This window comes from Mauremys mutica, chromosome 1 (assembly GCF_020497125.1).
Source record: "Mauremys mutica isolate MM-2020 ecotype Southern chromosome 1, ASM2049712v1, whole genome shotgun sequence".
NCBI classification, from domain to species: domain Eukaryota; kingdom Metazoa; phylum Chordata; order Testudines; family Geoemydidae; genus Mauremys; species Mauremys mutica.
The window spans coordinates 317,642,901-317,667,612 of NC_059072.1; the positions used below are offsets into that span (position 1 = coordinate 317,642,901).

The window sequence follows — 24,712 nt, forward strand, 5'->3', positions numbered from 1 at the left end:
CAAATAACTGAGCAGTGGCATTTACTCAATCACTCATTTCTGACAATCTGTCTTTTTAAGCCAACAGACCACTACCAGCACTTCAAATTATAAATTAACTAATGTGATGGGGCAAGGCCAGATGGCTACAGTAAAGTAGTGAGGAACAGGTATGTTAGCCCCAGGCTAAACAAATCCCTGGTACCATGGTAACCAAATGGCAGTTGCTCCAGGTTAATCAAGACACCTGGGGCCAATTAAGATCTTTCTAGAAGGCAGTGGAGATAGCTACATTGATTGGGACACCTGAAGCCAATCAAGGGCTGGCTGGAACTAGTTAAAAGCCTCCCAGTTAGTCAGTGAGGTGTGTGTGTGTCAGGAGCCGGGAGGTGGAGGCGGAGGCGGAGGCCACGGCGAAGTAGTCCAGGGAGTTGTAGCTGTCATGCAGCTGTTACAGGAGGCACTATAGACAGCTGCGATCCACAGGGCCCTGGGCTAGAACCTGGAGTAGAGGGCGGGCCCGGGTTCCCCCCAAACCTCCTAACTCCTTTTCAGACACAGGAAGAGTTGACCCAGACTGTGGGTTCCACCAGAGGGGAAGATCACTGAGGTGAGCAAATCCACCAATAAGCGCAGGACCCACCAAGGTAGAGGAGGAACTTTGTCACACTAACAATATAACAAGTTCCATTAAAACCACTTGGGGGGGATTATAACTTAAAAATATGGATGCCTGTATTAAACTATACATTTGAATATTGGTTGCTATAAATGCTTATAGGTAAATATTTAATAAAGTAAATGCTTTTTGAGCAATTAAAAAATATATTCCTATATATTATAGCCTTCTACAAAAGTTTTGTTTCTATTTTTAAACAACTCTCCCATACAGGCCCCCCCCCCCAACTTTCACAAAAATTGCCTTTAAATAAAGTGGCACAAATACACTTGCTATTATGGATTTATCGCTTGTCATCTACTTCTCCCTCCACTCTCAGTGACCCAAGTTAGGAATTGTGTTTGAGTTTTAATCTTGAATTTCCTTTATTCTGCCATGGTAAAACCCTCATTTTAAGGGACATTTACACTGAACCCCTTGCCTTTGGCACTTTTGCCAAGGTCCTAGACCAATGTCGTACTAGAAAGTAAATGACAGATGGGAACCAGTGGGTTAAAATGGGCACTTTCAAAAACTTCGCTCAATGAAATTGTTATAACACTGCTTTTTATAATGCATTCAGTGTTCTAAATGATTCTTCTCAATCTATATTTAATCCGGATTAGTATCCATTTAATACACATCATTTTAATTTAATGTTAGTTTACATTAAGCAGTGACTGAAAGTAAACTTTAAGACTATATATTTAATGTTAATATGTCATTCATAATCATGTTCTTACTTTCATAAATGACTTGATCATTCTCTCATGCAGAAAAACTTGGTGAGGGGGAAATCTCAGGTGGAAACTGGGGTACACTTTATCTTTCAAGACTGGGCCTTCCATGAGGTTCCTTTTGCTGTTTCCTTCCCAACCCCTCACAAGGAAGGGCTTCTAATTTCATCTGTGAGTGAAGAGGCATAGCCTGGAAACTCATCCAAACCCTAAGCCCTTCTTGCAGAAGCATGCTGCCATTGGCTCTCCACCTAGTGCCTGCAGGTCCCTCTGAAGTGGGTGGGAAGTGCAGAGGAGGAATTAAATCTGTTAAGAACAGTGTAGACTCTCAGGGTCTAGAACAGGGGTTGGCAACCTACGGCACGCGTGCTGATTTTGAGCAGCATGCAGCTGCCCGCCGCGGTCCCAGCCGTCAGCCTAACTCAGCCCCCCTGCCCACCACTCTCCCCTGCGGGGGCAGGAGGCAGAAGCTTGGTTCTGTGGCAGCCAAGCTTTCCCCACCCCCAGCATGGTGCTTTCCTGCCCCACCCCCTCTCCTTCCCTGCGCCAATCAGCTGATGGCCCTTGCAAGAGGGAGGAGGAAGAGCAGCAGCATGTACACAGCTCCACAGAGGATGCAGAGAGAGGTAGGGACGGAGCCTGGGGGAAGGAGGTGGAACAGGGCATATCCCTTCCAGCCCCCTGCCGTGAGCCGCTCAGGGCAGGGGGCTGGGAGCACCCCTACTAGCCGAGCACCCCAGCCCTCTTCCCTGACCCCCCCCACACACTCTCAGCCTTCTGCCCTGCACCCCCCACACACTCAGCCCTCTGCCCTGAGCCTTGAACCCCCTACACCCCCAGCCCTCTGCCCTGCATCCCCGCACCCCAACACCCAGCCTTCTGCCCTGCATTCCCACACATCCCTCTGCCCTGACCCCCAACACACACTCAGCCTTCTGTCCTGCACCCCCATCCCTCTGCCCTGACCCTTGAACCCCCAACACACACACGTCCCTCTGCCCTGCATCCTCACAGTCCCATCCCTCTGCCCTGCATCCCCCCGCAGCCTTCTGCCCTGACCCCTGCACCCCCCCCACACCCAGCCTTCTGCCCTGAACCCCCACCCAGATCTGGGGTCCCAACCGCAGGCCCTGCTCAGCCCACTGCCAGCCTAGGTGAACAGAGCCCCAGGCTGGCGGTGTAAGATCAGCATTTTAATTTAATTTTAAATGATGCTTCTTAAACAAGGTTTTCAAAATGTTTACTTTACATACAATAGTTTAGTTATATAATATAGACTTATAGAAAGACCTTCTAAAAACATTAAAATGTATTACCAGCACGCAAAACCTTAAATTAGAGTGAATAAATGAAGTGGTGAACCCACCACTTCTGAAGGGTTGCCGACCCCTGGTCCAGAACAATATAGTATAAGTTAATAGTTAATTTCCATTTGGAAATCCCCCAGACTCAATTCCTTCCTCATCTCCATCCTTTCTTCTCCTCCCAGTCCACAGAACCCACAGGAAATATATCAGCAGAGAGACTTCTGGCAGCAAGGGGAAATATTCTACTCCCCACTTCTGTATGCCACTGCTCAGCTCCTGTTGCTTTTGATACTCTCCTTCAGCATAAGTGTGGAGAAGCATCTGGCTCCAAAGTTATCACATAATTTCCTGATCATTCAAGTTCCCTTCCTCTCAGTAACCTTTTCCAGATGCATTGCGACTTATTGATTACAAAGTGGGTGAAACGGAGAATGCCCAGTTGTCTTTTGTCAACCTTGGTGCCAATTAGTTCTTCATCTTATAGCAATTCATTTTTACAGGATTTTCTGTTCATTAAATGTTGTAGAAGGTACAACACATTAGAAGATAATTTATCTTCAGATATGGGGACCACAGGAACCATATTTTTTCTTTTTAAAAAAAAAAAAAACAAATGTCATCTTAATCTAAATTCTTATACCAATATATTTCAATGGCACTTACTTTTTCCTGGGATACACTTGCCAATTTCTAGCTAAAAATTAACTTTTCACTTGTTTTGTCATAAGCTTTTTTTCTACTTTTTTTTTCCTCTGTGCTTACATCCCTACATCTGTCCTAGTCTCAGGTGAAGCAGACAACCCCTTTGTCTCTTTTGCCATCACTCTAAAAATGAAACTTGAGGCCTTACAGGCCTGCTTGGGCAGCCAGTCACTGTAAAACATGCAATTTTTTCCATCTGTCCTCCTCTTTAGTGACCAAATGCACTTTTTGCATATCTGAAGTTCTTCAGCAAAGGGGGTGGGACTTCCTTCTTCCTTCCTAAATAGCCTATCTAAGATGCCAAAATGAAGGCCCTGGAGAGTGAAGTCCTGTATTTATCCTCACAACAAATGCAATGCAATCTCCATCAGCACAAGTTTCTCCACACTGGCATGCCAATATCTCAATCCTGAGCTGGAGAGACCACCAAATGGAGCAAGAGAGTAGTTCAGGCTTCCTCACACTGCCCATTCAAACATTGGCCTTTCTTTTGAGACTGCCAATAAGCAGCATAGCTAAGCAAATGTGTTAAAAAATCATTAAACTGTCATAAAAAATATAATTTTTTAAAAATAATTAATGTTTGTTCTTTTTATTCCTCTCCTATTGTTTGAATGTATAAGGGGCAGTTGGGGTCATGTGTTCAAGCTTTTCTTTCCAACCATGAGTGCTAGAATCTTGCTTTCTTCAAAAAGAGAGAGCTGAGATTCTCCCATCATGCCATGACTGCAGGAACTGGGATTTTAAGAAAAACACCAAATATTTTGAGACTCACAATAAAATTGACAGTTGGTAACACTCAACAAGTGCCAAAGATAGTGGTTTTTGTTACCACTCAGAATTGAGATGAGAATACTAACCTAATTTCTCATAGGCCGCTGAACCTAAAATGGTAAAAAAAAAATTTAAAACCCAGTATTAACCTGGGTCAAATTTGAATCAATGACCTATTGGTCAAAGGCTCTACATCTCAGTACCAGTCCTGCAAGCCATCCACTTCCCTACAGGCTGGACTTCTAAACAGTGCACTCAGGGCCGGCCTACAACATTTTGACACCTGAGGCGGGGAGCTCAAATGATGCCCCCATGCCCCCTTGCCTGGGCCAAAACTTTGAAAGGTCTTAATTCTGCCTTCTTCCTGTTCTACTCCTCTCATGGTACTGCTCTGCTACCTACTCCAATAAAGGAGAACTAACAACTTAAAATGCCTTGCTCAAAAATTGTAAGTAACACTTAACTTTCAAATGCTTGAACAGCAAATGGTAACTTTTTTTTTGTCTGCATAGTAAACACTGGCATTTTTATCTGTTTGAATAATCAAAGTGGTGCTTTCCGTACCTTCTTGATTGCAAAGATTTGAACTTCTTCCTGAAGGTCTACAATCTGGGCCAGCTCATGCTCTATTGAGATGGTTGCAAGGCCGACCAGCCTCTCCTGTGTCATTGTGGAGTAGATGTGTTTTTTATTAACTTCAGCTTGGAGAAGCTGCTTTCTCCACTAGGAACTGTTACAAGAAGTGTTAGAAGTATGCGCAGAGCAACAAAAGCATTTGGAAAGAGGGTGGTCATCTTATTTGTGCACATATATTCCAGAACAGCCTTTGGAGTTGATCCTGCTGAAATGTCTTGAAAGGGCTTTCAATTCATCACCTCAATCACTCACATCAATATTGTGCATGTCATCATGTGTCAACACTGCCTCTACTGCCCTGCATTGCTGGTGTAGGTCTTCTTCAGGTATAGTGTGGAGTTTTGGAATATCATACAACATCCCAAATATACTGCTGTGTTCCTTGAGCTGCATGAAACGTTCTTCAACTGACTGTATTACACAATCTAGCATCTGGTTAAAGAATTCAAGTTTGAATTGTTGTTTGGGGTCTCTTATGGGATTATCCCATGCCTCATAATCAAAATGTCGTCTTCTTCGGTGACTCTTGTATTCTTGAATGGGTGGGAAAATAGCTTCAGTGTGAAGTTCCTCTTGCAACTTCTGTGCACCCTTCAGAACATTTTGAAATCCCTTATCTGACTGGTAAGACTGTAGGTATGACTTTGCTTTGTCCAGTTGTTCCATTGCTCCAGATATAGCAAGGTCAACACCTTGGAGTCTCTTGCTTACAACATTTATTTCAAACAGTATGTCATGCCATAACACTAAGCCACACAGAAATTTGAAGTTATGTATGTTTCTGGTGATTCCATTTCCCTCTGCCACTGTTCTCCCACAAACAGTTCCTCTCGTAGCATTATCTTCCATAATGGCAACTATGGCCCCATCTATCTTCCCAATCTGGTGTTTGATAGGCTTTATCGCCTCCACTCGACTTTCCCATCATGTGGCACTCAGTGGTTTCGGTGTCAGAGGATGTTCCCAGCTGTTGCTTCAAAATTTGCCATCGATGAGTTGATGCAGAGAAACATACATAGATGCTTTGAGTTACATTGAAAAATTCAGCAGCCTCACTAGAAGCTGATGCTGCATCACTGACCACCAAGTTCAATGAATGAGAACTGCACAGGACAAAAAAAGCTCAAGGGTTTAACTCTCAGATCTGTGTCTGCACTCCTCTGTTCTTTCCTCTCATGTTGGCACCATTATCATAGCCCTGACTTCTCATGTCAGCTATCGCAATTACTGTATCTTCCAGCTTTTTAAGAAGCACGCTTGTCATACCAGCTCCTGTAGTATCATCAATGTCAATAAAGTCTAGAAAATGTCTCTGACAGTCACCATTGCAGGGACATTTTCACTAGGTTCTGTTGTTGTTACAAAATGCACCATTAAAGTCATTTGTTCCACATGGCTGATATTAGGTGTGCAGTCCAGAATAACAGAGTTATATCTTGCTAACTTCAGATCTGCCACAATCTTCTGTTTGATTTTTGTTGCCAGTAACTGTATGATCTCATTTTGAATTGTTTTCCCAAGGTATCAGAGAGGTAGCTGTGTTGGTCTGGATCTGTAAAAGCAGCAAAGGGTCCTGTGGCACCTTTATAGACTACATGCATCCGACAAAGTGGGTATTCATCCACGAAAATCCATGCTCCAAAACATCTGTTAGTCTATAAGGTGCCACAGGACCCTTTGCTGCTTTTCCAAGGTAGTGGTATGTGTACATTTCTTGGGTGGTGACTCTTCGTAGGTGCTCCTGGAGTACAGCATCAAACTCAGCCATCAGCTCCACAATTTTAAGGAAGTTTCCATTGTTTGGCACATACAGCTGATCTGAAGTGCCACGCACTGCTAGGTTTTGGGTAGCAAGCATCCTCACAATGGCAATGAGCCTTTTCAGAACATTTTGCCAGTAAAGAGACTCTGATGCAATCTTCTCTTGAAGCTGATCATCTATGGTGGCCTTTAACCTTAGTCTCATCTCAAGCTCTTTCCATCAATGGAATGCTCTCTGGTGATTTGCTGCCTTCTCATGGCATGCCATATTTCTAGCCAGACTTTTTCCAGTCCTTTGTTCCTGTAGAACCCAATGTGGCTGGAACATTAGACTGGAAGAGTTTGCAACAAAAACTATATCCAGCATTCTGGGGTTTTGAGTACATAAGCCGTGGCCTTTCTACTTTTTTACCATTGGGAATTTCATGTCAGTAATGTGTTGGATGGAAACTTCTATTTTCATTGTCTTTGGGGAACATGAAGTTTTTCACTTGCTGTGGCCCAGGCAGTACAAGGAAGTCCCTCAGGCTACTGCTCAAGTGGGTCCACAGTCCTGGATCATCTAGATTTAAGGAACTTAATTCAGCAGCAGCTGTTCCTTGTGCCTCTACCACACTCTTCTCTGATCTACACTTTTCTTCAGGAATGTGCATGGTTACATCCATTTGAGATGGAGATATGGATGCTGCAGTAGCTGCCAGGTCACCTGCACTCTGACTAACTGGAAGATCAGGCATCTCCTCACCACTCACATCCTCACTGGGTCTGGAAGGCTCACCATGAACATTTGTGCCTATGTATCTCAGGAGAGCTCTTTCCTGCTTAGATAGAAAAGCTTCCTTTGATTGCTTTCTTTTTCTGAATGCTGCCCCAGAGGGGCGTTTTCTTCTTTCACTCATGACTGCTGTTCTGTGCTAGCTATAGTGGCTCTCAACACTCAATTTAAGGGGACAAATAAGCAGGCTGGTAGCAGGGCCTGAGTGAGGGAAGATATCAGTGTCTTAAGGGCTTAACTGGCTCCTACTACTTCAGTTGACTGCCTGTTCTCCTCAAGTGGGTTCAGGGAAGCAGCAGGAAACAGGAAGCTCCCCAAGAAGCTGGTGTTAATCAGTCCAGGCTCCTGGGGGTGCTTGGGAGGTACATAAGAGGCTGCTCCTCCTCCTCTCTCTCCCTGCAGCTCCTGCTGCTTTCTGTTATTCCCTCTCACCTTTTCTCCTCCCTGCCTATTATGCCTCTTGTGCCCTCCCTCCTCCAGCACAGCACTCCACCATCTCTGTGCATCTAGAGCAGAGAGAATACATATGCACCAGCAGCAGACACAATTTTCTACACTCTGGGTCCTAGTGGCACCCCCCAGTCTGGCACCTGAGGCGGCCGCCTCAGTTCGCCTCATGGTAAGGCCAGCCTGAGTGCATATAGAATATCAGGGTTGGAAGGACCTCAGGAGGTAATCTAGTCCAAACCTCTGCTCAAAGCAGGACTAAAAGAGGCACTCCACTACCTCTTTTATCTTTTAAATCCAGTGACTCTAAAACTGCAAAAAGGCCCAGAAAGTACTCGGTTTAAAGGTGAACTGCAAAGCAGAAATGAAGATGGATTTAAACTCAAATTTATCCACTGAATCTATCCACTAATTAGTCTGTAGAAAGTAGTAGAGAGATAGGACTGCGTGGTAACTGGACTAGAAGGTTGAAGACGGACTGACAACAGGTGTGCAGGTGGTCCAGAGGAAAGAATAGAGATGTGATGGGATGGTGGGAAGAATATCCATGGTTTACTACTCCCCATCCTGTGAAAAGGGACAAGTTTGAATTAACATGATTAGCAGCCTTAAACCTGCCCCTAAAACACCAGCCACCAGAGCTGAGCCGGTGTGAGGTGGGAAATAACCCACTGCTGGTATAGACCAATAGCAACCTGCAAGGGGAAACTAGAGAGCAAATTTATGATTCTCGGTCACAGTCCATTTCTTGGTTGGCTCATGGGCCAGCATAGCTTGGCTTGCCAGCTGTCCTTGGGGCAACTTGTTATGTAATGTGGCAAGGCACCTTCTCAGTCTCCCCAGCCTTTGCTGCTTTTAGCCCTGGTGAGACAGGCTTGGGTAATATGGTCCCCCTTGGGACACTGGGGAAGTCTGCTCCCTGTATCTCCACCAGTCCTGTTTTAGAGTCTTTTTACTCCCTTGTGGGGGAGAGTACTGCCTCTCCTCCTGGTGAGGCTCGCTGTCTTGCTGCTCCAACACTCCTGGCAGCAGGGCTCCTTCTCTCTCTGCTCTGCCTTCCTCCCAGGGAAGGGTTTTAAAAAGGTCTCAGGCAGCCCTAAGCTGGAATCAGCTGATCCTAATTAACCTCAGGTAGCTCCCCCTCAGCTGATTCTAAGTGCTACCTTGGTAACCCTTTCTCAGCTGAAACTGATTGACCTGTAGTTGCCTCCCAGTTGATAAGGAGGAGGGCCTTTTAACCCTCTGGGACTGATTCCTACCCCTCCCTTGCAGCTGTCTGTCCTGAGTTTACCACAGTAACAACATAGACCAGAATTACTTCTGAATTGGTTTAGAGATGTTACAGGCCCATTTACTACTCCCAGATCCTCACAGTTTTTCATGAAATCCTCCTTTCAAGTCTCCTAACTAATGCCACAGTAAAATAACAATACATTATATCTACTGCTTTCCCTTTATCCACTAATATTGTAACTATCAAATAGCATCCAGGTAGAATATGTGAGCCACACATGTTGATTTTAATTTTTTTATAGTTTGTTTTGATATATGTGAAATGTATTTGCATTAAATGAAAATTTATTGGAACCTGGAGCTTTGGCTTTAAAAGGGTCAACTGAGTCTAGTTTGTATGTTTCTACTTTTGAAGATGAATAAAATCTTAAAGGACCCCAAATAATCATGGTCAGTTTGTGGCCTGGTCTACACTATGCGTTTAAACCGGTTTTAGGAGCGTTAAACCGATTTAATGCCACACCCGTCCACACTAAGAGGCCCTTTATATCGATATAAAGGGCTCTTTAAACCGGTTTCTGTACTCCTCCCCAACGAGAGGAGTAGCGCTAATATCGGTATTGCCATATCGGATTAGGGTTAGTGTGGCTGCAAATCGACGGTATTGGCCTCCAGGCGGTATCCCACAGTGCACCACTGACCACTCTGGACAGCAATCAGATCAGAACTCGGATGCAGTGGCCAGGTAGACAGGAAAAGCCCAGCGAACTTTTGAATATCATTTCCTGTTTGCCCAGCGTGGCGCTCCGATCAGCACAGGTGGCGATGCAGTCCGAAATCAAAATCCAAAAAGAGCTCCAGCGTGGACCGTACGGATGTGATGGCTGTATGGGCAGGCAAATCTGTTCTATCAGAGCTCCGTTACAGAAGACGAAATTCCAAAGCATTTTAAAAAAAACTCCAGACAGCGGCCACAGCAGGGACTCAGCACGCTGCTGCGTGACAAATGTAACGGAAAGCCAAAGAATCAAATGGACGCTCATGGAGGGAGGGAGGGGGGACTGAGGACTCAAGCTATCCCACAGTTCCTGCAGTCTCCGAAAAGCATTTGCATTCTTGGCTGAGCTCCCAATGGCTGTAGTGTCAAACACATTGTCCGCGGTGGTTCAGGGCATAGCTCGTCAATTTACTCCCCTCACCCATCCCCAGAAGTAAAAGGGAAAAAAATCCTCTCTTGACTTTTAAATGTCACCCTATGTTTACTGAATGCTGCTGATAGACGCGATGCTGCAGCAGTCAATGGCAGCATCCTTGTCCCCCCCCCCCCATGGGTGGCTGATGGTACAATATGGCTGATATCCATCATCATCATCAGCCTTGTGGCAGATGGTGCAGTACAAAAGGACTGGTATCCGTCCTCATCATCAGCCCGTGAGTGCTCCTGGCTGGCCTCCGGTGAGGTCGGCTGGGGGCGCCTGGGTAAAAAACTCCTGATCATTCCCGGTAGATCATTCCCGGCAGTATGGCTGGTAACCATCTTCATCATAGCAACAGGGGGCTGAGCTCCATCAGCCCCCCGCCCTTCATGTGTAAAGAAAAGATTCTGTTCTGCCTGGACTAGCATAGCAATGGGATGCTGGGCTCCTCTCCCCCACACTGCTTAATGTCCTGTCTGGACTATCATAGCAGCTGGAGGCTGCCTTCTCCTCATATCTCATTAACAAGTCACTGTTTCTTATTCCTGCATTCTTTATTACTTCATCACACAAATGGGGGGACACTGCAACGGTAGCCCAGGAAGGCTGGGGGAGGAGGGAATCAACAGGTGGGGTTGTTGCAGGGGCACCCCCTGTGAATGGCATACAGCTCATCATTTCTGCAGGATCTGACACGGAGCGGTTGTGCTCTCTGGTTCTCTGATACACTGGTTCTCTAGTACACTTGCCCCATATTATAGGCAGGACTGATTCTATTTTTAGATACCGTAAAGGAGGGATTGACTCGGGGAGTCATTCCCATTTTTGTCTTTTGCGCCCCCGGCCGATCTCAGCCAGGGGCACCTATGACAGCAGCAGATGGTGCAGCACAAAAGGACTGGTAACTGTCATCTCATTGCCAATTTACAATGGCATGGTAGATGGTACGGTACGGCTGATAACCATCTCTGCTATCATGCAAAAGCAAATGAATGCTGCTGTGTAGCGCTGCTGAATCGCCTCTGTCAGCGGCATCTAGTACACATACGGTGACAGTGACAAGAGGCAAAACAGGCTCCATGGTTGCCGTGATATGGCGTCTGCCAGCGCAATCCAGGGAAAAAGGGCGCAAAATGATTGTCTGCCGTTGCTTCCCCGGAGGAAGAAATGACTGACGACATTTACCCAAAACCACCCGCGACAATGATTTTTGCCCCATCAGGCACTGGGATCTCAACCCAGAATTCCAAGGGGCGGGGGAGACTGCGGGAACTATGGGATAGCTACGGAATAGCTACCCACAGTGCAACGCTCCAGAAATCGATGCTAGCCTCGGACCGTGGACGCACACCACCGATTTAATGTGCTTAGTGTGGCCGCGTGCACTCGATTTTATACAATCTGTTTTACTAAACCGGTTTATGTAAATTCGGAATAATTCCGTAGTGTAGACGTACCCTGTGACACAAATTGAAAAACAAACAAACAGGAAATTCTAAACTAAGGCTGACATTTTTTTGCTTAATTTACACCATAACATCAAAGCAAAAATTTACCATTTGATATTGAGTGTGACATCACACTCAGGACAACCAGAACTGTCACATTCAGACCCACAGAAGAATATTTTCTGTAATATTGAATATAGCCCCAAAATAAATGACACTATGACAAAATCCTGCTACTAGTTGGCACTGGTGTGAATCAAGAGTAATTCCATTAACTTCTATAAAATTGCTCTGGATTTACATCACTACAACTGAGAATCAAATTTTGGCCTACCGTTCCCTGTAGTTTGAATTAACAAATCCTCATGGGAGTCTATGTTGTCCATAACACAGCAGTAGTCCAGCAGCTACAATCTTCCTCTACCCTATGAACAACATTTATTGAAACTAAACAAAACAGCCACAATATACCAACATCACTAAATAGAGGTGTAATGTTAAGGAGAGTAATAAAACCTAAATCCAATGTTCTAGCTACCCTGGATTAAGTAAACAAATAGGTTTATCATGAGATATTAGGCATTATGCCAAGTTCAGTTAGTGAAATAGGCTATTATAGATTATAAAAAATCTGAATGAAAAATATTATACATCTGAACACCAAAAATACATGTTGTCAGCAAGTCAGCCTCCACATTTGTGTCACCATCAGAGGATTCTTTATAAATATTCTCTTTAATTTTATCTAACAGCCAGTTCACAAACATGCAGTTCAAAAATATGTATTCCTTGCCTTCATGTACTATCCTGTGTTTGGCAGGAAACCAAACATAAGGTTCAGTTCCTATTTCCAAAAACAAATTATTTGAGAACTATGGCTTGATTTAATAAAAAAACATGTCCAACTTCCTTTGGGAATCTGTAATAGGATATAGAGCCTTTCACTTCTAGGGCCTGGTCTACACTACGATTTTAGGTCGAATTTAGCAGCGTTACCTCGATTTAACCCTGCACCCGTCCACATGACGAAGCCCTTTTTTTCAACTTAAAGGGCTCTTTAAATCGATTTCTTTACTCCACCTCCGACGAGGGGATTGGCGCTGAAATCTGCCTTGCCGTGTCGAATTTGGGGTAGTGTGGACGCAATTCGATGGTATTGGCCTCCGGGAGCTATCCCAGAGTGCTCCATTGTGACTGCTCTGGACAGCTCTCTCAACTCAGATGCACTGGCCAGGTAGACAGGAAAAGGCCTGCAAACTTTTGAATCTCATTTCCTGTTTGGCCAGCGTGGCAAGGTGCAGGTGAGTGCAGATCTCATCAGCAGAGGTGACCATGATGGAGTCCCAGGATGACATGTACCCAGAATTTTATTTTTATTTTTTTTATTTATTAATCACCTGCGACACTGTTTTTGCCCCATCAGGCATTGGGATCTCAACCCAGAATTCCAGTGGGTGGCAGAGACTGCAGGAACTGTGGGATAGCTACCCACAGTGCAACGCTCTGGAAGTCGACACTAGCCTTGGTACTGTGGACGCAGTCTGCCAACTTAATGCACTTACAGCATTTTTTGTGGGGACACACACAACCGACTGTATATAAACGATTTCTGAAAAAACGACTTCTATACATTTGACCTAATTTCATAGTGTAGACATGGCCTTGGTCACTGATTCAAACCTTGCCCATGTCGGTATTGACCAAAAGTTGTTAACAACTGTTCAATGTAATTGAACTTATTTTGTATGCCATAGGGTACATAGACCTACTGATGCCTTATTGAGAGGGTCTGACAACAGCCTTCTTCATGGTCTTCAGGGCTTCACCTTTTTTCAGAAAGCCTGGACAGCAGCTGTGGAAATGGGAGGCATGACCTGTCAAAAATACGGCAGGCATGGATCTAACATGGAGGAGATGCACTGCATCTTGTAAAAGAGACGATTCAACTAAAGGGTCAAAATGAGCCCAGGAGAGAGGACTCTCTCATACTGAAGGTTGAGCAAAAATATCTCTGCCCTGATCCTTCCAGCATGGCCTAGCAGGCTCAGCACAGGATTGGAAATTAGAAATTCCTGAATTCTAATCATGGACAAATTAATTTTTCCATATCTCAGTTTCATGATCTATAAAATGGAGATAGGTAAATAATGCTATCTTAAAAGAGAGTTGTAAGGCTGTCTTGTTATAACTGTTACTCAGAGGAAGCTGCCAATATGTGATCAACTAGTCTGGTTGTAATAACATGTCCAGCAGAGAAGGGAAGCTAGCCTATTCTTCCCAGCAATCATACACTTCAGTAGATAACTAGAATGTGCCAAGACTAAAGCTCCTGGATAAACTTCAAGATGATATCGAAGGACGAGTCTGTTGAGAACTGGGGAGGCTGTACATTGTGCTTTAAACGGGTTTAGATGGGTTAGCACAAGTATGCTGTAAAGAGGAGTAAAATGGCAGCACATCTTGGTCTTGTTTTAAGCACAGAGAGTCAGGAGATCTGCTGCTCAGCCACTGGCTTGCTGGGTCACCATGAGCAAGTCACTCAGACCAACATTTTTCAGAGAGAATGTGAAAATGACTTGATAACTTGGTTGCTAGGGCACCCATGTGGGAGATGCAGGGTCCTGCTCCAATTACTCTTGTGGGCCTTAAAATTTGGAGTTAGGTGTCCAAGTCTGGGATTTAGGTGCCCGAGCACCTTTGTGGATCTGGGCCACGGTGCTTAAAGTGTGCTCACTCAGTTTGTTTTTATTACCACCTTTTTTTGGCTGGGGATGCATCCCTTTATGACTCTCTTTCCCCCCATTTTAAGCACTGACTTTAGGCATGCACTTGCAAATTTTGGCTTTAACTTTTCTGTGTTTTAGTTTGCACATATGTAAAACAGCAGCAGCAGGATGCCTGGAAGGAAATCTGCACTACTGCCGGGTGCTCACATTGGAAGACTGAGGCTGCGTTGGTGGCAGTAGAGCAGCTAAGGAAGGCTCCTGTGCCCCACCTAAAATTCCAACCTAGAACCACCACTCTTGGAACCTTTGGAAAGAAAGTTGGTAAAATAGTTCAAAACCCTTTTTCCTCTCACTGCTCTCCTTTTATTTCCTTTCATAGAGAAGATGCTACAGGACAATGAATGGTAACTTAGACCCCAATCATGCATCAGGATCCACTAATGAAGACTTCTGTGTCCATGTGGTGACCCACAGCAAGCCTGTGTCTATGCTCAGATGTCCATGATAATAGATTCCAGTGCATGACTGGGGCCTGAATTTAGCATTCATTTCATTGGCAGCATCTTTTGTATAAAAATGAGAGGGAATAAAGGGGGGAAAGGAGAATAAAAATTGTTTTCTGAGCTCTTCCAACAGCTTTCTCTTCAATGGATCCATCAGTGGTGGCTCTAGGCTGGAATTACACTTTGGGAGGTGCTTAGATAGATGCTACAATGATGGGGACCAGACAAGTACCTAGATAGCTAGATAGATCCTGGTCCAAAAAACTTACATTGATATCAAATCAACAAGGAGTAATGGTCTCAAGTTGCAGAGGGGGAGGTTTAGGCTGGATATTAGGAAAAACTTCTTCACTAGTAGGGTGGTGAAGAACTGGAATGGCTTACCTAGGGAGGTAGTGGAATCTTCTTCCTTAGAGGTTTTTAAGGTCAGGCTTGACAAAGCCCTGGCTGGGATGATTTAGTTGGGTTTGGTCCTGCTTTGAGCAGGGGGTTGGACTAGATGACCTCCTGAGGTCCCTTCCAACCCTGAGATTCTATGATTCTATGATTCAAAGACAGCGGGTTTGGGATTATGGTTTCTGAAACTGATAAAGCCAAACATTACATTGTTTTGCTGATGGATGAGTGAGTGTCTTACTTTCCTGGTTGCTGATTTTTTGGGACAACTGATTGAGAGTATTTATCTTTATAACCCAGAATTAAAACACTTTATGCTTCCATAAAAGAATAAATACATTATCTTGCTGCTGCTATGAATATGTAGAATTATATGTGGAAACTTACATGTAAATTAGTATAATAAATACTTTGTAGTATAATATATTTTTGAAAAACAAAATCAGCATTAATTATCAGGATAATTGAAAGTATTTAATAATTATTCCATTTGACAAATTGAACCACAGACTCTGAGCCTTTAAACTGGCAGTGACAGAGATATTAATGAAATGGCATATCTCAATGTCCAGAATGTTTAATAATTTTGTGGTTCACTTGTTATTTAAATTGAATGGAAGATAAAACAGCAGCAAACACAACAAATATTGTTGGGAGGGTTAATAATAATATTTTAGTTAGATTAAATAGAGTGAAATAACATACCGAGTCATAACCACTGAATGAAATGAGCCAATTCTAATCTCAGTTATAATTGTGAAAATTGGGAGAAATTCCACTGGAGCCCATGGAGCTATTGTGTGTTCAGACTTGTGTAATTCCAGTGAAGTCAAATAAATGACAAAGGCATAAACAAAAGGGGAATCTGATACTGACAGAATGAATCTGGCAAATATCTATTTAGTCCTATAGAAACTGGTGGATCTGATCCTCTGTTGTCCTGTAACTGCTATAGTTATTTGCACCAGTGTAAAGTGGGTGTAAAGTACTATCATTCTGGTGTAGTAGTGTTTTACTCCCCACTTTGCACTGGTGTGAATGGCTACACAAGGTGTCAATCAGAGGAGATTCAGGCCCCCTATGTTTTAATTTGGCTGAAGAACATCAGAGGCCTATTTATAATTTTCCTTTGAGAACATTTAGTAGTCTGAAACAGATGAGGCTGATAATTGAAAAAACTGTAAAGGGTTTTTTGCTTACATTCGGCACACTTTTAAAACATGGTGCACTGATTCTTGATTTGAAGTTTGATTATGATAATGTAATTTAGTCCAACCAATTTAAAATGTAAGTTCTCAGCACAGGAGGGAATGGACAAGATGACCCCTTGAAGAACCTTCCAACCCTATATTTCTATGATTCTATGTTCTACGCTTGGAATATCTAAATGTTTTGTAAACTGTACGTCAAAATGTATTATACTCTATTTATTTATTTATTAGCTTTAAACAAAAATCTATAACGATCATCTAGCCATTCTTTCTATGTGTCCTTGGCATAACTTGATTATACAACCTAAGTGCAAATTTCAGAGAAACCCCAACCAGTAGGGAAGTTAATATATTCCTTAGACAGTTCCATAGCTGTTGAATTAAAAGACGGGAAAAGCTTCACTGTAAACATATGAAAAACAAGATGTTCTTAGTACCATTGCCTTCAATATTGTTGTACAACTCAAAAGTCCCTCCTTTTGAGGGACACCATTAATTTTAGGCCCAAACATACCTCTTCCACACAAATGCGATGTTCCTTCAGTTTGTATTGTTGAAAATTATTTATATCCAAAACAAAGAATGATGAAATTGCGGTTATAGAAAGAGTTATTTACAAAGGAATAAATCCCACAGCATTTTAGTTTCCCTGCATAATATTTTTTGTAGCCGTATGTTACAGGGTAGCTGGTCCCTGTGGATAGATTAAGCCCAGCTCCCCTGGACTGGAGCAAGTGAGCCCAATCCAGCTAATTAAAGAGAGCTGGGCTACACCTGGGCCTATAAAGGGCTGCTAATAGGCAGCTGGAGAAGATGGAATGATACAGGCTGACCCCTAGGGAGGGAAAGCCACACTGGAATGGAGTTAGCGCTTATTCTGAGTTCCTAGAGCAAGGGATCACGGGATAAGAGAAGCAGCCTTACAGCTGCTGTTCCAGGAAGGGAGCAGAATTGGCTGAAGTTAGGAAGCTGTCAAGACCTGAAGTGCTAGAGATCCTTGGGCGGAGTGGTCCTGGATGCTGGGGTCAAAGACAGAGTTAAGACTGTTTTCTATTTGTTTAACTGCTGTTAAAGAAATAATCCTCTTTGACTGATACTAGGAATGTCAGTGCTTACTTTGAAGCCAGAGAGATGCCTGGCTTGATGACACCCTCATTTGGGGATTTTATCACACAGTGTGCCCCACATATGTACCTTGGCAGGTAGCGATGTACTGATGAGATAATCATACAAAAGACACAGTAGTTTCTTGGAGGGGTTTCCCATGTGCTCTACATTTTAAAACAGACCAATATTACATTTTGATTTCTCCTTTTATCAAAGGTTTAGGGGCAAGTGGCTGCTACCAGAAAATGTCTTGATTATCATTTTTCCAACTCAGAACATGCCGGTAATTTGGTGGCAGATGGCAGTGTAACTCCTCCCCTCAGATATTCAGCAAGAGTTTGCTTTAGTTCAGTATCCTGAAGAAAATCTAAGATCAATTAAAGTTTCCTTCTGCACTCATTTGGACAGACGTTTACACTATTTCAGTGCATTTTAAAAATTGCTTCTTTCAGTTGCTCAACTTTCACTTTCTTGACTTCGAGTGAAATTATTACATCACTCTTCAGTCATCATAGAATCTTCCAGACTAGACAGGACTTGAATTTCTAATTCAGGGGCGGTGACCTCTGGCATGCGGCTCGCCAGGGAAAGCCCCTGGCGGGCCGGGCCAGTTTGTTTACCTGCCGTGTCCGCAGGTTGGGCTGATCGCGGCTCCCACTGGCTGCGGTTCGCCGCTCCAGGCCAATGGGGGCGGCAGGAAGCTGAGGCCAGCACATCCCTCAGCCTGCACCACTTCCTGCAGCCCCCATTGGCCTGGAGCAGCGAACCACGGCCAGTGGGAGCCGTGATTGGCCGAACCTATGGCCGCGGCAGGTAAACAAACTGGCCTGGCCTGCCAGGGTGCTTACCCTGGTGAGCCGCGTGCCAGAGGTTGCAGACCCCTGTTCTAATTTAAAGAACAAGCAATAAACAAACAAACTTAAAAATAATCTTCCCCCAAGCAAAAATATGAAGGTCTATTATCCATCGTAAAGAAGCAAAAAAGGGCAATAAGCCTAATTTTTTCTCTTTCTTTTGCAGGTCACCTTTAAAAGCAGCAAGTGAGCATGGCCATACATCCTTAGCCCAAGTCTGTGAAATGGAGCCAATCCATGTTCAGGATGGGAGGCTAGATATACAGCAGGTGCTTGATAACTTTCTATATATTGAGGATATTTACTGAACTGATGGAAGTGTAACCCACTGGTCACTCCATGTCATGCTTTCCTTTCTGTGCCCATTTCACAGAAGATGCATCTGTAGAAGCACTCAGCTATACACACTGGCTCTTTAGCTCAAGCTATAGAAACTCATGTATCTGGTTCTGGAGGTCCCTCCGTTGGCCAAGATGGTGGCTGTCACAATAGCCCAGTAAGTGTCCTAGTTCGCTCTCATAGCCAGATCCATTTTACCGCTGTGTCAGCTAGACTTGTTTTCACCAGGTTTAACTAACAGAGAGGTAAAAGGCAAAGCAGGGGGACTCTCTTGAAAATCTCAGTCTTAGCTACTACTAATGATGTATAATTCGGATTTGGGATCGGTTGTAGCTAGTAAAGGAAGATTGAAGGCAAGGGTCAGTTAATATCTGGGGAAAGCTTTTGTCCTATCACGGTTTGTCTAAAGTAGCCATTTTCCCTTCAAGTTTCTGGTGGAAGAGAGCAAAAGCAGATAATCTGAGGAAAAGTTATAGCAATAGGGAGGAAATGTGAGGGGTGGGGCCCTTGCTGGTGTAGACACAGTTTAAAATGACAAACATGGAAATGAAAAATTATGGAAAATTCATTGATTTCATGGATTTGTATTTTCCCCCCATATTTTGCTGATTTCTGCAGATCTTCAGATGTTATATTTTAAAGAAACACCCAGGGAAAGCCCTACCTGAGTTATTGTGACCTCGCTGGGGCTGCACTCTCCTGCATGTGTCACTATGACTTTTGGGGGGAGTATATTCCATGGTTCTTTGTGATGCAGTAAACTGAGCCACTCTGATTATTTTCTAGTGAATTGTGGGAGAACATGTCTGTCTTTCTGGGCACATGGGGAGAACTGTGGGAAGGCACTGGAGGACTATCATACTCAAGTGGTTTAGCCTGCATCCTTACTGCAAAGTGGGCAGGTTCTCACCCCAAGTGAAAGTGGAATGTGGGTTCTAACCGCACCCCCACCTGAGTTTAAGGCACCACCAAACACAGATGAGAGGTTTTTGTGTGTGAAGGATTAGGGGCAATGCCCACGTAAGAGCTCAAGCTAACTCTGAAGTGAAGATATACCCCTGTTTTAAGGCTCATGTAAATGCCTGAAAAGTCCCATATTTCTTCCTAGTTTTTCCTTTGTAATTTCTTTGGAAAAATCTCCCTCTGTGGGAATGAGAATCTAATTTGCTTCAGTGACCTATGTGACATCCCCTTTAGGAATCTGGATATAAGGTTATTTATTTTCTTGACTTTTTAAAACATAATTATTAGTCTGTTTATGCATCTGCCTTTGCAGGAAACACCCATTCTCCTTTTATTCATTATGGCCTGACAGAGGAGACCAGAATCTTTTTTTGTTACTGGGTGACAAACATGTTATGGTAGAGGACTTGGACACTGATTACTCTGGCAGAGTTCACAGGGCTAAGGATTGATCAGTTGTTTTGCCACAGTGTCAAGTATATATCAGTCAGGAAGTGTTTCTCCAGGCACTTGGTTCTTGTTCCTCAGATTATGGGGAAATGGGGAAGTGTAATCCAGATTTTTTAGATATTTTTTATTTTTATATGTATCGTTAGGACTTTTCCCTTCTGCTTCCTGGGCTCTGAAGTAGAAGAGGAGGTATTGGACTTTGAAGAGAGCTTTTTGTCTGAAAAATCCTTAAGATATTTTGCCAAAATCTTTTTTGAATCAGCTCTGTGGGGAGGTGTGTGTGAAAAAGGGAGCTTGGGACAGCTATGCCTTCCTTAACGGAGAGACATATCCCAGACCCTGCGTGGGTTTGTTGGGATGGGTTCTGTTTAAATGAGAACCTTGGAACGGGAAGAAGTGGCAGGCTCATCTGCTTCTGCTTCCTCTTGTTCCTTGTGGATGCTGTTCTGTAGTATCACATTGACCTCACATGCAAATGGTCATTGTGCTGGGGTAGCCTGTCTAGGCAGTATTGTTTAGTGATCAGCCCACCCCAATGTGACGCTCTGTACTTCGGGGGAACACCCAGCACCCCTATGTTCATTCTTGTGTGGTATCCAATGCAAAGGTTGTCATGTCAGGTGTCTTCGGAAGGCTGATGATGCACTGAGCATTGTTGTTACAGTAATGTTATAGTAATGTTATAGGTTGTAATTTCACGTGTATAGTTATGAGGCTGAAAATGTGTCTTCATGGCTTAAAATAAGCCCAGGCAAAAACTCTCCAAGAGCAGAGAGGCAGTTCACACCTCATCAGGGCATGTATGGAACAAACCCAGCTCAGCCTCACAGGAACAAAGGACACTGGCCTAGGCAGCAACAAAGGATCTGTTAGACTCTCAATGAGTCACTCCCCTTCATTTGGTCAGTTTGGAACTGTGATGAGGTAATGCTCACCTGACTCTGAAGGGGAAAAGGGACAAAGCCAAGAGGGAAGAAAGAACATGATAAAAGCAGAGATGTTTGCCATGCTTTTCCTCTCTCTTCCACCTAAATCTATAGACACCACCACCAAGCGACTGAAGTACTGATCAAAGGGAAGAGCCTGGCTGAAGAGCAACCAGCTAGCCCATGGTGAGAAGCATCTAAGTTTGTAAGGGCACTGAAAGTGTTAAGATCACCTTAGAATGCATTTTGCTTTTATTTCATTTGACCAAATCTGCCTTGTTATGCTTTGACTTATAATCACTTAAAATCTATCTTTGTAGTTAATAAATCTGTTTGTTTATTCTACCTGAAGCAGTGTATTTGGTTTGAAGTGTTTCAGAGACTCCCCTTGGGATAACAAGCCTGGTACATATCAATTTCTTTGTTAAATTGATGAACTCATATAAGCTTACAACGTCCAGCGGGCATAACTGGACACTGCAAGATGGAGGTTCCTAGGGTTGTCTGGGACTGGAGACATTGGCTAGTGTCATTCGGTTGCACAATCCAAGGAGCAGCTTACATGCCAGAGGCTGTGCATGAACAGCCCAGGTGTGGGGTTCTCACAGTGGAGCAGGGTAAGGCTGGCTCCCAGAGTCAAGGATTGGAGTGACCTAGCAGTTCACCAGTCCAGATATCACCAGGGGGGAACATCACACCCAACACTTGGCGTAGCCTTTTTAGGGTTTGAAAAATGCAGTATAAGGAACAGCTTCGACAGGCTGGCTAAACCAGGTTGAGAGTAGCCGTCGGGCATAGACCTTCGGTGAGATAGGGCCTTGTCTATCCCGAGCATGTGAAGACAGACTCCGGCGGATTGAGCGGATGAGACCTTTTGGAATAGGACCAACGGTCATGAAGGCGGTTTCTGCAAGCGACGTGGTACGCTAAGAGCACGGCAAGACGCGAAAGACGCCCTGGTCAACCACTGCGCCCAGCCCATCTCCAACCGTCTCGACTTTTGTCCTGCCATTGGAGCAAGATGGAATCTGGGAAGAGAGAGTGAGGCTGACTATGTGCACCTCTCCCTCACTTTAATCCAATTCACGCGCAAGTCTTGACATCCCTCCAATTCCCGTAAACTTTAAAGTCCTGTGGCGATGGGCGAGCGACGAAGCAGCAGGTGTGGATACATTGGGAGCTGTAGCCGCGGACCTGCACACAGGCAGCTCAGGTCTAATGGTCGTCTTCTTGCTGACCGAAGCAACAGCTGGATTCGGCGTCTACCTGAGTGACTGAGCAGCCCTCTTTAGGACTGCACTGCTCACCTCCGTAGTAAGAGGAAGGGGCTAGAAAAGGTGCCCTAAACATTGTTTGCTTCATAGAACCCTGGCCAGCTTACCGCGGCTGGAGGGGATCCCATCTTATGCGGTCGAATAACAAAATTTCAAACAACAAAATGCAAGGTGACACCACTCATTATTGGTACATGGAATGTACACACGCTTCAAGACAACCCCTCAGCAGATCGACCAGAAAGAAGAACAGCTCTGGTTGCCAGAGAGCTCGCAAGATTTAACATCGATATTGCAGCCCTGTGTGAAACTCGTCTAGCCAACGAAGGTCAGCTCACAGAAACAGGAGGTGGTTACACATTCTTCTGGTGTGGACGTAGCAGTGACGAACGTCGTGAATCTGGAGTTGGCTTTGCGGTTAAGAATCATCTTGTCCACAAACTTGCCAGTCTTCCCAAGGGCGTGAACGATCGACTCATGACACTGCATCTTCCACTACCGAGAGGAAAGCGAGTTATACTAATCAGCGCTTACGCACCCACAATGACGAATCCGGATGAAGTAAAGGACAAGTTTTATGAAGATCTCGATGCCCTACTTTCATCTGTGAAGCGCACCGACAGGCTGATTCTACTTGGCGATTTTAACGCGAGAGTAGGATCCGATCACTCTGCCTGGGATGGCGTCATTGGAAAAAATGGAATCGGCAAATGCAACAGTAATGGCCTACTACTATTGAAGACATGTGCGGCTCATGATCTGATCATCACCAATACCATCTTCCGCCTGCCCACTCGCAAAAAGACATCCTGGATGCACCCACGTTCCAAGCACTGGCATCTCATTGATTATGTCATCGTGCGGAGGAAAGACAGACAGGATGTAAGGGTGACTAAGGCCATGCCGAGTGCTGACTGTTGGACTGATCATAGACTTATCATCTCTAAATTAAGCCTTCACATCAAGCCAAAGAGACGTCCGCAGGGAAATAAAGCTGTGATGAAAAAGATCAACGTCAGTAAACTGAGGAACCCCAACACAGCAGCTTCACTAGTAGAAGATCTCGACAACCAACTCTCAGAGCTGCAATTAGAATAAAACGTTGAGAGGAACTGGGAACGCTTCCAAAATATTGTGCACTTTTCTGCACTAAAGGTTCTTGGACCCTCACACAGGAAACAGCAGGACTGGTTTGATGAAAACGATGAAGAGATCAAGGCTTTACTTGCTGAAAAGCACCGCCTTCACCGTGCTCATCAGAACGACCCGTCGTCAACAGCTAAGAAAAATGCCTTCAACAACATTCGCAGGACCGTACAGAGCAAGCTTCGCAAGATGCAGGACTCCTGGTTGAGTGCCAAAGCAGATGAAATCCAGAAGTTTGCTGATAGAAACGATGCCAAACGGTTCTACGAAGCCCTTAGATCCTTGTACGGACCTCGGCCTTCAGGGAGTTCCCCTCTACTGGACTTAGATGGTGCAACTCTCATTACTGAGAAGACTCTGATTCTACAGCGTTGGGCTGAGCATTTCCAATCCGTACTGAACCGCCCATCTTCCATCAATAATGAGGCGATTGACAGAATGCCCCAGGCGGATATTAATTACAGCCTGGACGTTCCACCATCAGAGACTGAAACCCTACAGGCCATCAGTCAGCTGTCTAGTGGCAAGGCCTCAGGATCTGATGCGATTCCAGTGGAAATCTATAAGGATGGTGGTGCAATGCTTGTTGACAAACTCACTCAGCTGTTCCAGTCCTTCTGGAATCAAGGGTCCATTCCTCAGGAATTGAAAGATGCGTCCATTGTACACCTCTACAAGAGGAAAGGAAATCAAAAAGTCTGTGATAGTCATAGAGGAATATCACTGCTTTCTAGCGCAGGTAAGATCCTTGCACGAGTGTTGCTGAATCGCCTGATTGACCACCTGGAACAGGGTTTACTACCCGAGACACAGTGCGGCTTCCGCAAAGAGCGTGGCACTGTGGACATGATCTTTGCAGTTCGGCAGCTCCAAGAGAAGTGTCAAGAGCAGAATCGTGAACTGTATACCATCTTCGTGGATCTTACCAAGGCTTTTGACACTGTCAGTTGCGAAGGTCTGTGGCGCATCATGTCGAAGTTTGGGTGCCCTGACAGATTCATCCTGATGGTACGTCAGTTCCACGACGGCATGACAGCTCGTGTTCTGGACGACGGAGAAGCTTCAGAGGCCTTTCCCGTCACAAACGGCATCAAGCAGGGGTGTGTTTTGGCACCGACCCTGTTCAGCATAATGTTTTCAGCTATGCTGTCAGACGCCTTTCAG

The 24,712-nt window shown here is 44.5% G+C and overlaps 1 long non-coding RNA gene across 2 annotated transcripts in view; it reads left to right on the forward strand.

The window, feature by feature from the left end:
• Nucleotides 1–460: 460 nt before the first annotated feature.
• LOC123370286 overlaps nt 461–24,712 on the forward strand; it is a 46,057-nt gene continuing 21,805 nt past the window's right edge. The window contains exons 1-3 of one of the 2 annotated variants that reach the window (XR_006579356.1): nt 461–589; nt 18,617–18,719; nt 18,824–18,946. This is a non-coding gene — a long non-coding RNA (uncharacterized LOC123370286). Of the gene's footprint in view, nt 590–18,616; nt 18,720–18,823; nt 18,947–24,712 lie in introns of those variants that run through there. The other variant, XR_006579357.1, reaches the window with a different exon arrangement.